Source organism: Oncorhynchus gorbuscha, unplaced genomic scaffold (genome assembly GCF_021184085.1).
Source record: "Oncorhynchus gorbuscha isolate QuinsamMale2020 ecotype Even-year unplaced genomic scaffold, OgorEven_v1.0 Un_scaffold_800, whole genome shotgun sequence".
Lineage (NCBI taxonomy): Eukaryota > Metazoa > Chordata > Actinopteri > Salmoniformes > Salmonidae > Oncorhynchus > Oncorhynchus gorbuscha.
The window spans coordinates 253,914-271,864 of NW_025745815.1; the positions used below are offsets into that span (position 1 = coordinate 253,914).

Sequence of the window (17,951 nt, forward strand, 5' to 3'; positions counted from 1 at the left end):
GAGCTCTGGCGGTCACAGCCCAAAGTAGTGCACTATGTAGGGAATAGGGTTCCATAGAGCTCTGGTGTTCACAGCCCAAAGTAGTGCACTATGTAGGGAATAGGGTTCCATAGAGCTCTGGCGGTCACAGCCCAAAGTAGTGCACTATGTAGGGAATAGGGTTCCATAGAGCTCTGGCGGTCACAGCCCAAAGTAGTGCACTATGTAGGGAATAGGGTTCCATAGAGCTCTGGCGGTCACAGCCCAAAGTAGTGCACTATGTAGGGAATAGGGTTCCATAGAGCTCTGGTGGTCACAGCCCAAAGTAGTGCACAACCATAGAGCTCTGGTGGTCACAGCCCAAAGTAGTGCACTATGTAGGGAATAGGGTTCCATAGAGCTCTGGTGTTCACAGCCCAAAGTAGTGCACTATGTAGGGAATAGGGTTCCATAGAGCTCTGGCGGTCACAGCCCAAAGTAGTGCACTATGTAGGGAATAGGGTTCCATAGAGCTCTGGCGGTCACAGCCCAAAGTAGAGCACTATGTAGGGAATAGGGTTCCATAGAGCTCTGGTGGTCACAGCCCAAAGTAGTGCACAACCATAGAGCTCTGGTGTTCACAGCCCAAAGTAGTGCACTATGTAGGGAATAGGGTTCCATAGAGCTCTGGTGTTCACAGCCCAAAGTAGTGCACTATGTAGGGAATAGGGTTCCATAGAGCTCTGGCGGTCACAGCCCAAAGTAGTGCACTATGTAGGGAATAGGGTTCCATAGAGCTCTGGCGGTCACAGCCCAAAGTAGTGCACTATGTAGGGAATAGGGTTCCATAGAGCTCTGGTGGTCACAGCCCAAAGTAGTGCACTATGTAGGGAATAGGGTTCCATAGAGCTCTGGTGGTCACAGCCCAAAGTAGTGCACTATGTAGGGAATAGGGTTCCATAGAGCTCTGGCGGTCACAGCCCAAAGTAGTGCACTATGTAGGGAATAGGGTTCTATAGAGCTCTGGCGGTCACAGCCCAAAGTAGTGCACTATGTAGGGAATAGGGGTGCCATTTGGGACGTAGACACCTTGACCCTGGCTATCACCACCGGGGGAGGGGGGGGGTCGTCTCTCAGGCCATACATTCACTTACTGTTTCCTGGACCACTACCTGAGACTGCTGGGACAGGGGCTGGTCAGGTACTCTGGGGGCAGCTCTGTCAGGCCTGGGGTCACGGACGTGGATGTCCCGACCGGTTTACCCCCTTCAGCTTTCCTAGGCGGGGGAGAGAGGGAAGGGTGGCTGGTGAGGAGAGGGGTCAGAAGGGAGGTCAGGGGTCAGACACACAACTTGGTGAGTCAGAGGTTGTTGGACATGGACAATAAACTGGATGGATGGAAAACGACTGGGAACTGAGCAGCAGAATGGTATTTACAGTAGAAGATCACAGGTATCCATACAGATCATTCGTTATCTGTACCCATTATACCACTAGAACAACAACTTCTACAGACTGATGAAATGCTCTATGAAGGCTGAAGTGGGACATTTTAAATATACAGGCTGATGAAATGGAATTGAGGGTGGTTTTGACTGAGCCTCTCTCTCTCTCTCTCTCTAGCCAGGTAACATATTCTCTCTCACACTCTCTCACACTCTCGGTGACGCACTAACACTCTCGGTGACGCACTAACACTCTCGGTGACGCACTAACACTCTGTAACTCACTAACTCTCTCGGTAACTCACTAACTCTCTGGTTAACTCACTAACTCTCTCGTTAACTCACTAACTCTCTCGTTAACTCACTAACTCTCTCGTTAACTCACTAACTCTCTCGTTAACTCACTAACTCTCTCGTTAACTCACTAACTCTCTCGGTAACTCACTAACTCTCTCGGTAACTCACTAACTCTCTCGGTAACTCACTAACTCTCTCGGTAACTCACTAACTCTCTCGGTAACTCACTAACTCTCTCGTTAACTCACTAACTCTCTCGTTAACTCACTAACTCTCTCGTTAACTCACTAACTCTCTCGTTAACTCACTAACTCTCTCGTTAACTCACTAACTCTCTCGGTAACTCACTAACTCTCTCGGTAACTCACTAACTCTCTCGGTAACTCACTAACTCTCTCGGTAACTCACTAACTCTCTCGGTAACTCACTAACTCTCTCGGTAACTCACTAACTCTCTCGGTAACTCACTAACTCTCTCGGTAACTCACTAACTCTCTCGGTAACTCACTAACTCTCTCGGTAACTCACTAACTCTCTCGGTAACTCACTAACTCTCTCGGTAACTCACTAACTCTCTCGGTAACTCACTAACTCTCTCGGTAACGCACTAACTCTCTCATTAACGCACTAACTCTCGGTAACGCACTAACTCTCGGTAACGCACTAACTCTCGGTAACGCACTAACTCTCGGTAACGCACTAACTCTCGGTAACGCACTAACTCTCGGTAACGCATTAACTCTCGGTAACTCACTTGTTGAGCAGCTCGTGGCAGGGCTCACACACACGCACTTCCTTCTCGATGCCAAACTTGGGGATGGTGGAGTACTTGGAGGAACATTTCCCACAGAAGATCTGACCACAGGCTCTACAGTGGTGCTGTAACAGGAGGGAGAGGATGTCAGACAGACATAAGATCTGACCACAGGCTCTACAGTGGTGCTGCAACAGGAGGGAGAGGATGTCAGACAGACAGAAGATCTGACCACAGGCTCTACAGTGGTGCTGCAACAGGAGGGAGAGGATGTCAGACAGACAGAAGATCTGACCACAGGCTCTACAGTGGTGCTGCAACAGGAGGGAGAGGATGTCAGACAGACAGAAGATCTGACCACAGGCTCTACAGTGGTGCTGCCAGTCCTCCCTCCCTCCCTCCAGTCCGTCCTCCCTCCCTCCCTCCCGACAGTCCGCCCTCCCTCCCTCCCTCCCCTCCCTCCCTCCCTCCCGCCAGTCCGTCCTCCCTCCCTCCCTCCCGCCAGTCCGTCCTCCCCCCTCCCTCCCGCCAGTCCGTCCTCCCTCCCTCCCTCCCGCCAGTCCGTCCTCCCTCCCTCCCTCCCCTCCTGCCAGTCCGTCCTCCTCCTCCCGCCAGTCCGTCCTCCCTCCCCGCCAGTCCGTCCTCCCTCCCAGTCCAGTCCGTCCTCCTGCCAGTCCGCCATTCCGCCAGTCCAGTCCGTCCTCCCTCCCGCCAGTCCGTCCTCCTGCCAGTCCGCCATTCCGCCAGTCCGCCCTCCCCCCTGCCAGTCTGCCAGTCCGTCCTCCCCCAGCCAGTCCGCCAGTCCGTCCTCCTGCCAGTCTGCCAGTCCGTCCTCCCTCCCGCCAGTCCGCCAGTCCGTCCTCCCTCCCGCCAGTCCGCCAGTCCGTCCTCCCTCCCGCCAGTCCGCCAGTCCGTCCTCCTCCCCGCCAGTCTGCCAGTCCGTCCTCCTGCCAGTCTGCCAGTCCGTCCTCCTCCCAGTCTGCCAGTCCAGTCCTCCCTCCCCCCCCCCCCGCCAGTCCGTCCTCCTGCCAGTCCGCCAGTCCGTCCTCCTGCCAGTCCGCCAGTCCGTCCTCCTGCCAGTCCGCCAGTCCGTCCTCCTGCCAGTCCGCCAGTCCGTCCTCCTGCCAGTCCGCCAGTCCGTCCTCCTGCCAGTCCGCCAGTCCGTCCTCCTGCCAGTCCGCCAGTCCGTCCTCCTGCCAGTCCGCCAGTCCTCCCCCCCGCCAGTCTGCCAGTCCGTCCTCCTGCCAGTCTGCCAGTCCGTCCTCCCTCCCGCCAGTCTGCCAGTCCGTCCTCCCTCCCGCCAGTCTGCCAGTCCGTCCTCCTGCCAGTCCGTCCTCCTGCCAGTCCGTCCAGTCCGTCCTCCTGCCAGTCCGTCCTCCTGCCAGTCCTCCTGCCAGTCCGTCCTCCTGCCAGTCCCAGTCCGTCCTCCTGCCAGTCTGCCAGTCCGTCCTCCTGCCAGTCTGCCAGTCCGTCCTCCTGCCAGTCCGCCAGTCCGTCCTCCCCCCCGCCAGTCTGCCAGTCCGTCCTCCTGCCAGTCCGCCAGTCCGTCCTCCTGCCAGTCCGCCAGTCCGTCCTCCTGCCAGTCTGCCAGTCCGTCCTCCCTCCCGCCAGTCTGCCAGTCCGTCCTCCCTCCCGCCAGTCCGCCAGTCCGTCCTCCTGCCAGTCCGTCCTCCTGCCAGTCCGCCAGTCCGTCCTCCTGCCAGTCCGTCCTCCTGCCAGTCTGCCAGTCCGTCCTCCTGCCAGTCTGCCAGTCCGTCCTCCTGCCAGTCTGCCAGTCCGTCCTCCTGCCAGTCTGCCAGTCCGTCCTCCTGCCAGTCTGCCAGTCCGTCCTCCTGCCAGTCTGCCAGTCCGTCCTCCTGCCAGTCCGCCAGTCCGTCCTCCTGCCAGTCCGCCAGTCCGTCCTCCTGCCAGTCCGCCAGTCCGTCCTCCTGCCAGTCCGCCAGTCCGTCCTCCAGTCCGCCAGTCCGTCCTCCTGCCAGTCCGCCAGTCCGTCCTCCTGCCAGTCCGCCAGTCCGTCCTCCTGCCAGTCCGCCAGTCCGCCAGTCCGTCCTCCTGCCAGTCCGCCAGTCCGTCCTCCTGCCAGTCCGCCAGTCCGTCCTCCTGCCAGTCCGTCCTCCTGCCAGTCCGTCCTCCTGCCAGTCCGCCAGTCCGTCCTCCTGCCAGTCTGCCAGTCCGTCCTCCTGCCAGTCTGCCAGTCCGTCCTCCTGCCAGTCCCAGTCCTCCTCCTGCCAGTCCGTCCTCCTGCCAGTCTGCCAGTCCGTCCTCCTGCCAGTCTGCCAGTCCGTCCCCCTGCCAGTCTGCCAGTCCGTCCTCCTGCCAGTCTGCCAGTCCGTCCTCCTGCCAGTCCGTCCTCCTCCTGCCAGTCTGCCAGTCCGTCCTCCTGCCAGTCTGCCAGTCCGTCCTCCTGCCAGTCCCAGTCCAGTCCTGCCAGTCCGTCCTCCCTCCCCGCCAGTCCGCCAGTCCGTCCTCCTGCCAGTCCGTCCTCCTGCCAGTCCGCCAGTCCGTCCTCCTGCCAGTCCGTCCTCCTGCCAGTCTGCCAGTCAGTCCTCCTGCCAGTCCGTCCTCCTGCCAGTCTGCCAGTCCGTCCTCCTGCCAGTCCGCCAGTCCGTCCTCCTGCCAGTCCGCCAGTCCGTCCTCCTGCCAGTCCGCCAGTCTGCCAGTCCGTCCTCCTGCCAGTCCGCCAGTCCGTCCTCCTGCCAGTCCGTCCTCCTGCCAGTCTGCCAGTCCGTCCTCCTGCCAGTCCGCCAGTCCGTCCTCCTGCCAGTCCGCCCTCCTGCCAGTCTGCCAGCCAGTCCGCCAGTCCTCCTGCCAGTCTGCCAGTCCGTCCTCCTGCCAGTCTGCCAGTCCGTCCTCCTGCCAGTCCGCCAGTCCGTCCTCCTGCCAGTCCGCCAGTCCGTCCTCCTGCCAGTCCGCCAGTCCGTCCTCCTGCCAGTCCGCCAGTCCGTCCTCCTGCCAGTCTGCCAGTCCGTCCTCCTGCCAGTCTGCCAGTCCGTCCTCCTGCCAGTCTGCGTCCTCCTGCCTGCCAGTCTGCCCTCCTGCCAGTCTGCCAGTCCGCCCTCCTGCCAGTCTGCCAGTCCGTCCTCCTGCCAGTCCGTCCTCCTGCCAGTCTGCCAGTCCGTCCTCCTGCCAGTCTGCCAGTCCGTCCTCCTGCCAGTCTGCCAGTCCGTCCTCCTGCCAGTCTGCCAGTCCGTCCTCCTGCCAGTCCGTCCTCCTGCCAGTCCGTCCTCCTGCCAGTCTGCCAGTCCGTCCTCCTGCCAGTCTGCCATGTTACCTTACCTTTCTAGTCATCACTCCAAACTGAACCCGGCAGCGATGACACTCCTCCGCATCCACCCAATCTGGAGCCTGGACACAGAGGGAGACATTAGAGGTCCTCCTAACAAGCTGAGAACATTCAGTAGTAAGGATGTATCGAACCAGAACAACACCAGTGAGAGGAAGACTCTTACTCTCTCTGCAGCAAACATGGCGTCACTCTCCTTGAACTCTGGAAACACGTGACCTGGAACAACAGGAGATGCAAGATGTCCAACAATACAGGACAAAGCTTTTTTTTAATACAAGATCAATATTTACTGTGACACTACTCCATTCTGTTTTGCTGTGTGTTAGTGACTGTGTGTCTGAATCCCAGATCATAGCCAACCTCCAGACCCGATGGAAAACCTGAGGACACCTGAGGAAGGAAGGGATGACAGCTGCCACTGTGTTTCCTCCACCGAGCCAATCTTCTCAGGTCTTCAGGAGTGTCTAGGGGGCTAGGGGCTGATCTGGGATCTGACTTACCCTCCACCTTCATGATCTGGTACGTGTCCTGAACCACCTTGTATTTGGGCTCGTTGCGGAAGGCGTGGGCCCAGGCCTGGATCAGGTAAAGGATCTTATTCCTCACGTTGGGCTCCGTCTGTTTCAAGGGGCAAAACATCACCACTCACTGAGTCACAGATACACTGTAGTACATCACCACTCACTGAGTTACAGTCACAGATACACTGTAGTACATCACCACTCACTGAGTTACAGTCACAGATACACTGTAGTACATCACCACTCACTGAGTCACAGATACACTGTAACACATCACCACTCACTGAGTTACTGTCACAGATACACTGTAGTACATCACCACTCACTGAGTCACAGATACACTGTAGTACATCACCACTCACTGAGTTACAGTCACAGATACACTGTAGTACATCACCACTCACTGAGTCACAGATACACTGTAGTACATCACCACTCACTGAGTACACACCACTGTCACAGATACACTGTAGTACATCACCACTCACTGAGTTAGTCACAGATACACTGTAGTACATCACCACTCACTGAGTCACAGTCACAGATACACTGTAGTACATCACCACTCACTGAGTTACAGTCACAGATACACTGTAGTACATCACCACTCACTGAGTTATAGTCACAGATACACTGTAGTACATCACCACTCACTGAGTTACAGTCACAGATACACTGTAGTACATCACCACTCACTGAGTTACAGTCACAGATATACTGTAGTACATCACCACTCACTGAGTTACAGTCACAGATACACTGTAGTACATCACCACTGTAGTACATCACCACTCACTAAGTTAGTCACAGATACACTGTAGTACATCACCACTCACTGAGTCACAGATACACTGTAGTACATCACCACTCACTGAGTTACTGTCACAGATACACTGTAGTACATCACCACTCACTGAGTCACAGATACACTGTAACACATCACCACTCACTGAGTTACTGTCACAGATACACTGTAGTACATCACCACTCACTGAGTCACAGATACACTGTAGTACATCACCACTCACTGAGTTACAGTCACAGATACACTGTAGTACATCACCACTCACTGAGTCATAGTCACAGATACACTGTAACACATCACCACTCACTGAGTCACAGTCACAGATACACTGTAGTACATCACCACTCACTGAGTCACAGTCACAGATACACTGTAGTACATCACCACTGTAGTACATCACCACTCACTGAGTCACAGTCACAGATACACTGTAGTACATCACCACTCACTGAGTCATAGTCACAGATACACTGTAGTACATCACCACTCACTGAGTCACAGTCACAGATACACTGTAGTACATCACCACTCACTGAGTCACAGTCACAGATACACTGTAGTACATCACCACTCACTGAGTTATAGTCACAGATACACTGTAACACATCACCACTCACTGAGTCACAGTCACAGATACACTGTAGTACATCACCACTGTAGTACATCACCACTCACTAAGTTAGTCACAGATACACTGTAGTACATCACCACTGTAGTACATCACCACTCACTAAGTTAGTCACAGATACACTGTAACACATCACCACTCACTGAGTCACAGATACACTGTAGTACATCACCACTCACTGAGTCACAGTCACAGATACACTGTAGTACATCACCACTGTAGTACATCACCACTCACTGAGTTACTGTCACAGATACACTGTAGTACATCACCACTCACCGAGTCACAGTCACAGATACACTGTAGTACATCACCACTCACTGAGTTAGTCACAGATACACTGTAGTACATCACCACTCACTGAGTTATAGTCACAGATACACTGTAGTACATCACCACTCACTGAGTTACAGTCACAGATACACTGTAGTACATCACCACTGTAATACATCACCACTCACTGAGTCACAGTCACAGATACACTGTAACACATCACCACTCACTGAGTTACTGTCACAGATACACTGTAGTACATCACCACTCACTGAGTCACAGATACACTGTAGTACATCACCACTCACTGAGTTATAGTCACAGATACACTGTAGTACATCACCACTCACTGAGTCACAGATACACTGTAGTACATCACCACTCACTGAGTTATAGTCACAGATACACTGTAGTACATCACCACTCACTGAGTTACAGATACACTGTAGTACATCACCACTCACTGAGTTATAGTCACAGATACACTGTAGTACATCACCACTCACTGAGTTAGTCACAGATACACTGTAGTACATCACCACTCACTGAGTTATTGTCACAGATACACTGTAGTGAGTGGTGATGTACAACTTCACAAGAACAACTTTTATAGACAGATAAACTGCATTTAAAAACACACAAAACTGGGCAGCTCAGTCCCCTGACAAACACAACACTTACTTCTTCCAGAATAGAAGATAATACTAGGCTATACTATAATAATAATATGATATGACTACACCTAGACTGATAATACTAGGCTATACTATAATAATATGATATGACTACACCTAGACTGATAATACTAGGCTATACTATAATAATAATAATAATATGATATGACTACACCTAGACTGATAATACTAGGCTATACTATAATAATATGATATGACTACACCTAGACTGATAATACTAGGCTATACTATAATAATATGATATGACTACACCTAGACTGAAACAAGGTTCTACACCTAGACTGAAACAAGGTTCTACACCTAGACTGAAACAAGGTTCTACACCTAGACTGATAATACTAGGCTATACTATAATAATATAATATGACTACACCTAGACTGAAACAAGGTTCTACACCTAGACTGAAACAAGGTTCTACACCTAGACTGAAACAAGGTTCTACACCTTGACTGAAACAAGGTTCTAACCTAGGTAGAGACTTGTTTTACCAGACCAACAAGTCTCTAGAGAAATACTTCAAACTAAATGGTTTCCTTCAGTCCTTTCCCCCACTAAATAATCCCATTCCAGACGTCACTTCAGAGACTACATGTTCAGAGTGTCGTCTCGCTGTGTTCTCTCACAGAGAGTAGAGACTTGTGCTGGGAAGTCCCTCAGTCGGTCTGACCTGAATCAGCGTGTGACCAAGCTATGACATCACCATCAGGAAGTCAACAGAAGGTCACCTGACAAGGGTGGGGAGCCAATCAAAAGACTGCAATGTCATGCTGTATAGTGTATCCAAATGAACTGTTCAAGAGGGTGCACCCTTAACATACCATTCACAATCAGATAGATATGCGTTGTGTAGAACAGATATAACTGTCAGGTAGAATAGGGGCGGCAGCGTAGCCTAGTGGTTAGAGCGTTGGACAAGTAACCGAAAGGTTGTGAGTTCGAATCCCCGAGCTGACAAGGTGCAAATCTGTCGTTCTGCCTCTAGGCCATCATTTAAAATAAGAATTGGTTCTTTACTGACTTGCCTTAAATAAAGGTTAAAAATAAATATTTAAAAATACATATTTTATCAATAAAACTGAAATCAGTCTCTTATTCTGTACATTGCAGATAGAAATGCATTGTGTAGAACATACAATTGACAGTCTTGTAAGGAATCGTGTCAACTCCACTCATTAGGCTACATTTCTATGTGGAAAACTGAAAGACCTCTGGCCAGCTCCCAGGTTGTCAGAATACAGGGTTCAAATACTATTTGAAAATCCTTTTTTTTTTTTTTGGTCCTGTGTAGCTCAGTTGGTAGAGCATGGCGCTTGTAACGCCAGGGTAGTGGGTTCGATCCCCGGGACCACCCATACGTAGAATGTATGCACACATGACTGTAAGTCGCTTTGGATAAAAGCGTCTGCTAAATGGCATATATTATTATTATTACTTGATCAAGGCTTTATTTCGCTCACCGGGAGCAATGCAACCAATAGAATAGTCTGAAAACGGTAAACCCTGCAGATTCTGGCACTCCAGACAGGTTTAAGCAAAACACCAGAAATATTTGGAAGACTTCGAACCCAGGTCTGCAGTTCACTACAGCACGAGTGGGTGATTATGAGGCTAAGACGCAGGGTGAAAAGGTCATAAGGATTGGAGTCAGCAGCACAAGGCTCAGCCATATCCCCTGACAGATTACACTGTGTGTGTAAAAACTAGTACAACTAGTAGCTGGCCATGAAGCTGATTTCAGTAGTAGAGGGACCATGAATACGTCTGCTATCTAGACACGGTGGAGAAATCAGAGGGAGAGGTGTCTGCTGTGTTATTACAGCCGTTCTGGTGTGGTGTGATCGCCATGGTTACGTCCCAGACGACACACTATTCCCCCCATAGTGCACTACTTTATACCAGAGTCCTATGTGGGCCCTGGTCAAAAGTAGCACACTAGGGAACAGGGTGTAATTTGGGAGGCAAGCCCATGTCAGCTGACTGGGTCACAGCCTAGTCTTAGCTTCCCTCCTTTACCCAACTCAACCACAAGAGCTCCAGAGAAAGAGAGGGCATTCCTTCCACAAGGAGCACTCTGGGCTGAAGTTTCCTCTAGGTTCAGATCTAGGGTCAGCTTCCCCCCCCACTCCAAACCTTAACCATTAGTGGGGCGGCAGGGGAGGCAAAACTGACCCAAGATCAGTGTCGAGGAGAACTTCCCCCTCGTCCAGAAGAAGCCCTCACGTGATTGGATTAGTACTTCAGTGCTCCAGCCTAACACTCCCTGTTTCTACACTGAGGTCACAATAAGTTGCATCTTGTAAAACTGGCAGTCGACATAAAAACCAAGACATTCCTTTTCTGACCTAAATTGAAATTCTAACATGTTTTTATTATTCTAATGTGTAGTTTGATTCCTGTCCCTTCATCCTCTTGGCTCACCACAAACACAACTGTTCCTGTCCCTTCATCCTCTTGGCTCAGCACGAACATTAATGTTCCTGTCCCTTCATCCTCTTGGCTCAGCACGAACATTAATGTTCCTGTCCCTTCATCCTCTTGGCTCACCACAAACATAACTGTTCCTGTCCCTTCATCCTCTTGGCTCACCACAAACATAACTGTTCCTGTCCCTTCATCCTCTTGGCTCACCACAAACATAACTGTTCCTGTCCCTTCATCCTCTTGGCTCACCACAAACATAACTGTTCCTGTCCCTTCATCCTCTTGGCTCAGCACGAACATTAATGTTCCTGTCCTTTCATCCTCTTGGCTCAGCACGAACATTAATGTTCCTGTCCCTTCATCCTCTTGGCTCAACACAAACATTAATGGTCCTGTCCCTTCATTCTCTTGGCTCACCACAAACATTAATGTTCCTGTCCCTTCAATCTCTTGGCTCACCACAAACATTAATGTTCCTGTCCCTTCAATCTCTTGGCTCACCACAAACATAACTGTTCTGGTGGGATGTAGGCCTGTAAAAGACCACAGCAGACCAGTCCACTCTAGAGTAACACTCCTATACAACAAGGAGGAGATTGATGAGATGTAGGCCTGTAGAAGACCACAGCATACTAGTCCACTCTAGAGTAACACTCCTATACAACAAGGAGGAGATTGATGAGATGTCGGCCTGTAGAAGACCACAGCAGACCAGTCCACTCTAGAGTAACACTCCTATACAACAAGGAGGAGATTGATGAGATGTCGGCCTGTAGAAGACCACAGCAGACCAGTCCACTCTAGAGTAACACTCCTATACAACAAGGAGGAGATTGATGAGATGTCGGCCTGTAGAAGACCACAGCAGACCAGTCCACTCTAGAGTAACACTCCTATACAACAAGGAGGAGATTGATGAGATGTCGGCCTGTAGAAGACCACAGCAGACCAGTCCACTCTAGAGTAACACTCCTATACAACAAGGAGGAGATTGATGGGATGTAGGCCTGTAGAAGACCACAGCAGACCAGTCCACTCTAGAGTAACACTCCTATACAACAAGGAGGAGATTGATGGGATGTAGGCCTGTAGAAGACCACAGCAGACCAGTCCACTCTAGAGTAACACTCCTATACAACAAGGAGGAGATTGATGGGATGTCGGCCTGTAGAAGACCACAGCAGACTAGTCCACTCTACAGTAACACTCCTATACAACAAGGAGGAGATTGATGGGATGTCAGCCTGTAGAAGACCACAGCAGACTAGTCCACTCTAGAGTAACACTCCTATACAACAAGGAGTGGAGGTAAGGGTTAGGACGTGACACCATTAGGTCTGACTCCATCCCTTGTTTTAAGGAATGACCCATCAGAACGGGGTCATCCAGGTCTCAATGGAGCTTCCCTGGAGTGGAACTGAGCAAGTGGAGAGTGGGAGGGTGAGAGAGAGAATCATCTGAGTAACCTGCTTAAAATGATTTGGCTTCAGTTGGTTTCAATTGAAACTTTTGGTTTAAGAGGCTCTTGATGTTGACCTTTGAGCCTTTGTGCCCCACCTGGGAAATCATCGAAGTGAAAGACTGCTATCATCAAATCAAATCAATTTATATAGCCCTTCGTACATCAGCTGATATCTCAAAGTGCTGTACAGAAACCCAGTCTAAAACCCCAAACAGCAAACAATGCAGGTGTAGAAGCACGGTGGCTAGGAAAAACTCCCTAGAAAGGCCAAAACCTAGGAAGAACCAGGCTATGAGGGGTGGCCAGTCCTCTTCTGGCTGTGCCGGGTGGAGATTATAACAGAACATGGCCAAGATGTTCAAATGTTCATAAATGACCAGCATGGTCAAATAATAATAATCACAGTAGTTGTCGAGGGTGCAGCAAGTCAGCACCTCAGGAGTAAATATCAGTTGGCTTTTCATAGTCGATCATTAAGAGTATACCTCTGCTATGATGCTAAGAACGATGGTGCATGACAGGGGTGGAGGAGGTGTAGAAGGGGTGTTGTAGAGGGGGTGAATGGAAGGTGTAGAGGGGGTGTAGAAGGGGTGGTGTAGAGGGGGTGAATGGAAGGTGTAGAGGGGTGGAGGAGGTGTAGAAGGGGTGGTGTAGAGGGGGTGAATGGAAGGTGTAGAGGGGTGGAGGAGGTGTAGAAGGGGTGTTGTAGAGGGGGTGAATGGAAGGTGTAGAGGGGGTGGAGGAGGTGTAGAAGGGGTGGTGTAGAGGGGGTGAATGGAAGGTGTAGAGGGGGTGGAGGAGGTGTAGAAGGAAGGTGTAGAGGGGGTGGTGTAGAGGGGGTGAATGGAAGGTGTAGAGGGGGTGGAGGAGGTGTAGAAGGGGTGGTGTAGAGGGGGTGAATGGAAGGTGTAGAGGGGTGGAGGAGGTGTAGAAGGGGTGGTGTAGATGGGGTGAATGGAAGGTGTAGAGGGGCTGGAGGAGGTGTAGAAGGGGTGGTGTAGAGGGGGTGAATGGAAGGTGTAGAGGGGCTGGAGGAGGTGTAGAAGGGGTGGTGTAGAGGGGGTGGAGGAGGTGTAGAGGTGGTGAATCAAGACAGGGTCACCTTCAGTAGATCCTTCAGTTCCTCCATGGTGGTTTTACAGGCCACCTCATCATGGACCGTTTGACCACAGTTCTTCACTACTGACTCCAACACCTGACAGGGGGAAGAAACACTCAATCACACTTCACAACACAGAGGCCTATAATTCTTCTGATTACGCCTCACGTCAGACCTTTCACTATGGAACTAGCCTGTCACCGTGGTTACACCGACAGCGTCATTACGCAAAAAGTTACGCGGCATCATCTGGATATGTGGGCAACAAAAGTTCAACATGCACCTTTTCGCTACCATTTGTGTCCAGCCGTCGACAGTTTGATGCTTACGTTCCATACATCCATCCTATACATCACACAGAACACACTGCCTCTGCAATGCTGCAAGGCCAACGCAGCCTTCCACTGGAAACTAACGTACCTCTGGTGTATCCAAACGGACTGACGCTGTCGGTGTGATGGAGGCGTAGAAATACACCTGGATATCATTTCCTGAACGCATTTATTATTCAAAACATCTGAATATGGCCCAATGTGAATAATTGATCAGCCATCCTGTAAAGCAGCACTAGAAGGTTGTGATCGTGTCATTACAAGTGGGGAGTGGTTCAGCGTAGATCCACGCAGCATTGGTCAGTCTCGTAACCCACCTCAAGACCATAAAGGGCCACATGCGGGTTCTTATCCATCAGCTTCTTCTTAATGGCTCCGATGGCATACTTCGCCCTGCAGGAAGAGAAAGACTGATCAGACCAGACACACTTCTATCGTGTGGAGAAACATGGGGCCAGTTCCAATTATTTTCAAATGGTTCCTTCCTTCCTTCCTTCCTTCCTTCCTTCCTTGGCCTCGTCACGGAAACACTTAAGGACCTCTCCACTGCAATTATCCAATCACAGAGATTAGGCTAGTGATTACCAGAAGGAAGGAAGGAAGGATGCTAAGTATTTGATCAGGGCCGTGGTCGGCACTCTACTACTCACTGTGTGTCTCCTTGACGAATGAGATCACAGATCTGCAGGATGGACTCCCAGTCTGTCTCCAGCAGCAGCTGACTGGTTGCTTTATCTGCAGACAGAGAGGAGAGGATTCAGTGTCTCACATGTCGTTCATTCAAGATCATCATAAACATTTACATCATTCAGCGGACAACGGTTATCCAGAGCGACTTACAGTCAAGTCAGTGCATTCATCTTAAAATAGCTTGGTGAGACAACCACATATCACAGTCGTAGCAAGTACACTTTTCCTCAATAAAGTAGCTATCAGCTAAGTCAGGGTTAGTAAGAAAAGAGAAGTGTGAGGGTCTTTTAACCAGGGTGGATAAGACAAAACCTTACACCTGAAAGCATAGGCTATTTCTCTAAACAGTGGAGTTGTGTGTTTGCTTGTGAGCAGGTGATATTGATTGTGACTAGCGCCTATTCAAAACCATTAATGACTCAGAAAGCAGCCTTTCCCACATCACAATAAAACATGAACATGTCCAGGCATGACGTGTGGGCCTATACAAATATAACTGATCATAGTATACGATCACTGTAGGTATGAAACAGAGGATTTCTCCATTCAGGAAATGATGGGGGTGGGGTAGGCCTAGTTAGTGATTAATAGTGAGTGGGTCAAGGTATGTTGTTATGGAATGCATTTCTACACAGTAACTAACTAGCTTGCAGCTGTTGCAAAACTAAGAGGAAACGTCTGTAACCGGGAATGAACCTGTATGTTATTATGATTGACACAAACCTTCGGCCTTTTCTGTTGGCCAGTTTATGATGTGTTGGCCTTAAATTATTATGCCAACACAGGGCTCAACAATAGGCACTGGCACCCTCAATAACATCAGAGCACTTGAAGCAATCTACTGATGGTTACAGTTGTCAGCGAGTTGTCTAAACTGTTTAGGGGTTGAAGTTAGTCTCCGACGAGACTGATAAGAACAGATGTCTGGGGACGTTGTCTGGCGCAGTGAGCTGGATAGATAGCCAACTAAGCTACTACTAGCAAACGAGCTAATATATCTAAAACAACTAGCTAGCTGGATGGCAAATAATGAAAGTTATGCAAATTATAAAAACAATTATTTATGTCTGACGATCGATCGGGGCTTATCCAACTAAACAAATATGTTAATATTTTTTATTTTATGTCGGGAAAATCGGGGCGCAGCGCCCCCACACAACGTCCTCTGATTGCATTGCTAGCATGCTAGCTAGCCAAGCTAACCTAGGCTAGACAAAATGCCTGGCATGTAAATATAGTTTTTGGTAGATTAAATGACATGTTATCGATAAGCAGTTACACTGCAATACTCGATAGAAAAGACGATACTCGATTAGAGGCCTATCGTCGAACTGAACACAGACAATGCCATGTTTAGCTAGGTAACGTTAGCTAATGTTAGCTTGTTAGCAGGGTTGTGTCACAGCCCCAGACGACTGCCAAAACAATACGCAAAAAAAACAATCACCGGTGTAAAATGTTTAGATACTCATATCTTACCAAGAAGCCTCTCAAATGTACCACCACCCTTTCCCATGGCTGATCCAATGACGCAGGCTAGCTAACGATAACGTTATTTTTTGGGGGGTCAATCCAAAAATTATTTGAACACATCCACTTGTATAGATCGCTAGCCAACTGTAAAAGTTATTTGCTACTTCCTACTTCCTACTTCCTGTTTCGGGTTTAGAATCTCTGTGGTTCGGTGGTGAAGTCCGTCTATTCCAAAAGGTATTGTGACGTTGCCCCCTAGCGTCGGAAGAGGGGATTGTACAGGGGGACTCGGTTGTGTACAGTTCATTCAAGTGGACATGGGTTCCACAACATTACGTTTGACAGAGGAATATTTTTTATGACGGTGCAACAAGCTAGCCTTACTGGGTACTCAATAAATCCTCACCAATGGCGTTTTTTTCTGATCAGTTGGTTCGCCTAAATTCTACTCAGTTTGATACAGTGAAATACAGGGAGACATTTAAATTAGAGAACCAATCGGAGGCCCATTCACGGTCTACCTGTGTGAGCCAATTTAATCGACATGAAATTGTTCAAGAGAAGAGAGGGATCGTTAAGTGTTGGTGGGTGGTGGAGCTGCAACCTTCTATGTGTCTAGGCCACAGGACGTTGGTGGCACTTTAGTTGGGGTGGACGGGTAGCACAGACATAAAACACATGGTTTCCATGTGGTCAATCACGGCCATTATTATGAGCCATCCTTCCGTCAGCAGCCTCCTGTGGTATTGGCCTACGTCATCAAGTGTTGATCAGGCCCTATCCAGCCATCTATCCATTCCATCACATTGTTATGAGGAATAAGAGGAACTGCCTTGCTGTATTTCATCACACTCTCCTCCTCCCTACACTGGTCTACATAGGTCATAGATGAGTACATAGAAGCAGAATGCATAGAACGACCCACGCCATTCAAGTCAATGATGGCATTATGGGTGGACTGACAGCCAATGTGAAGTGTACCCATCCATATACCAGTCAAATATCCAGGGTTAGAGGTTCCAAGCCCTTTTCTGTGGATTATATTTCTATGTATGAGTCACTACCTGGCACTCACAACACTGGAGGCCATTGTTGTGGCTGTGCTGCTGATGCTCCATACAGTGACATTGTGTCTCTGTCTCTACTAGTCTCTACTGTTAGCTGGTAGGGCTGGACACAGAGAGAGAGGAAGACTGTCTACTAGTCTCTACTGTTAGCTGGTAGGGCAGGACACAGAGAGAGAGGAAGACTGTCTACTAGTCTCTACTGTTAGCTGGTAGGGCTGGACACAGAGAGAGAGGAAGACTGTCTACTAGTCTCTACTGTTAGCTGGTAGGGCTGGACACAGAGAGAGAGGAAGACTGTCTACTAGTCTCTACTGTTAGCTGGTAGGGCTGGACACAGAGAGAGAGGAAGACTGTCTACTAGTCTCTACTGTTAGCTGGTAGGGCTGGACACAGAGAGAGAGGAAGACTGTCTACTAGTCTCTACTGTTAGCTTGTAGGGCTGGACACAGAGAGAGAGGAAGACTGTCTACTAGTCTCTACTGTTAGCTGGTAGGGCTGGACACAGAGAGAGAGGAAGACTGTCTACTAGTCTCTACTGTTAGCTTGTAGGGCTGGACACAGAGAGAGAGGAAGACTGACTACTAGTCTCTACTGTTAGCTGGTAGGGCTGGACACAGAGAGAGGAAGACTGTCTACTAGTCTCTACTGTTAGCTGGTAGGGCTGGACACAGAGAGAGAGGAAGACTGTCTACTAGTCTCTACTGTTAGCTGGTAGGGCTGGACACAGAGAGAGAAAGACTGTCT

The 17,951-nt window shown here is 49.9% G+C and overlaps 1 pseudogene; it reads right to left on the reverse strand.

Moving 5' to 3' along the window:
* LOC124020290 overlaps positions 1–16,285 on the reverse strand; it is a 35,930-nt pseudogene extending 19,645 nt beyond the window's left edge.
* Between the last annotated feature and the right edge of the window lie 1,666 nt (positions 16,286–17,951).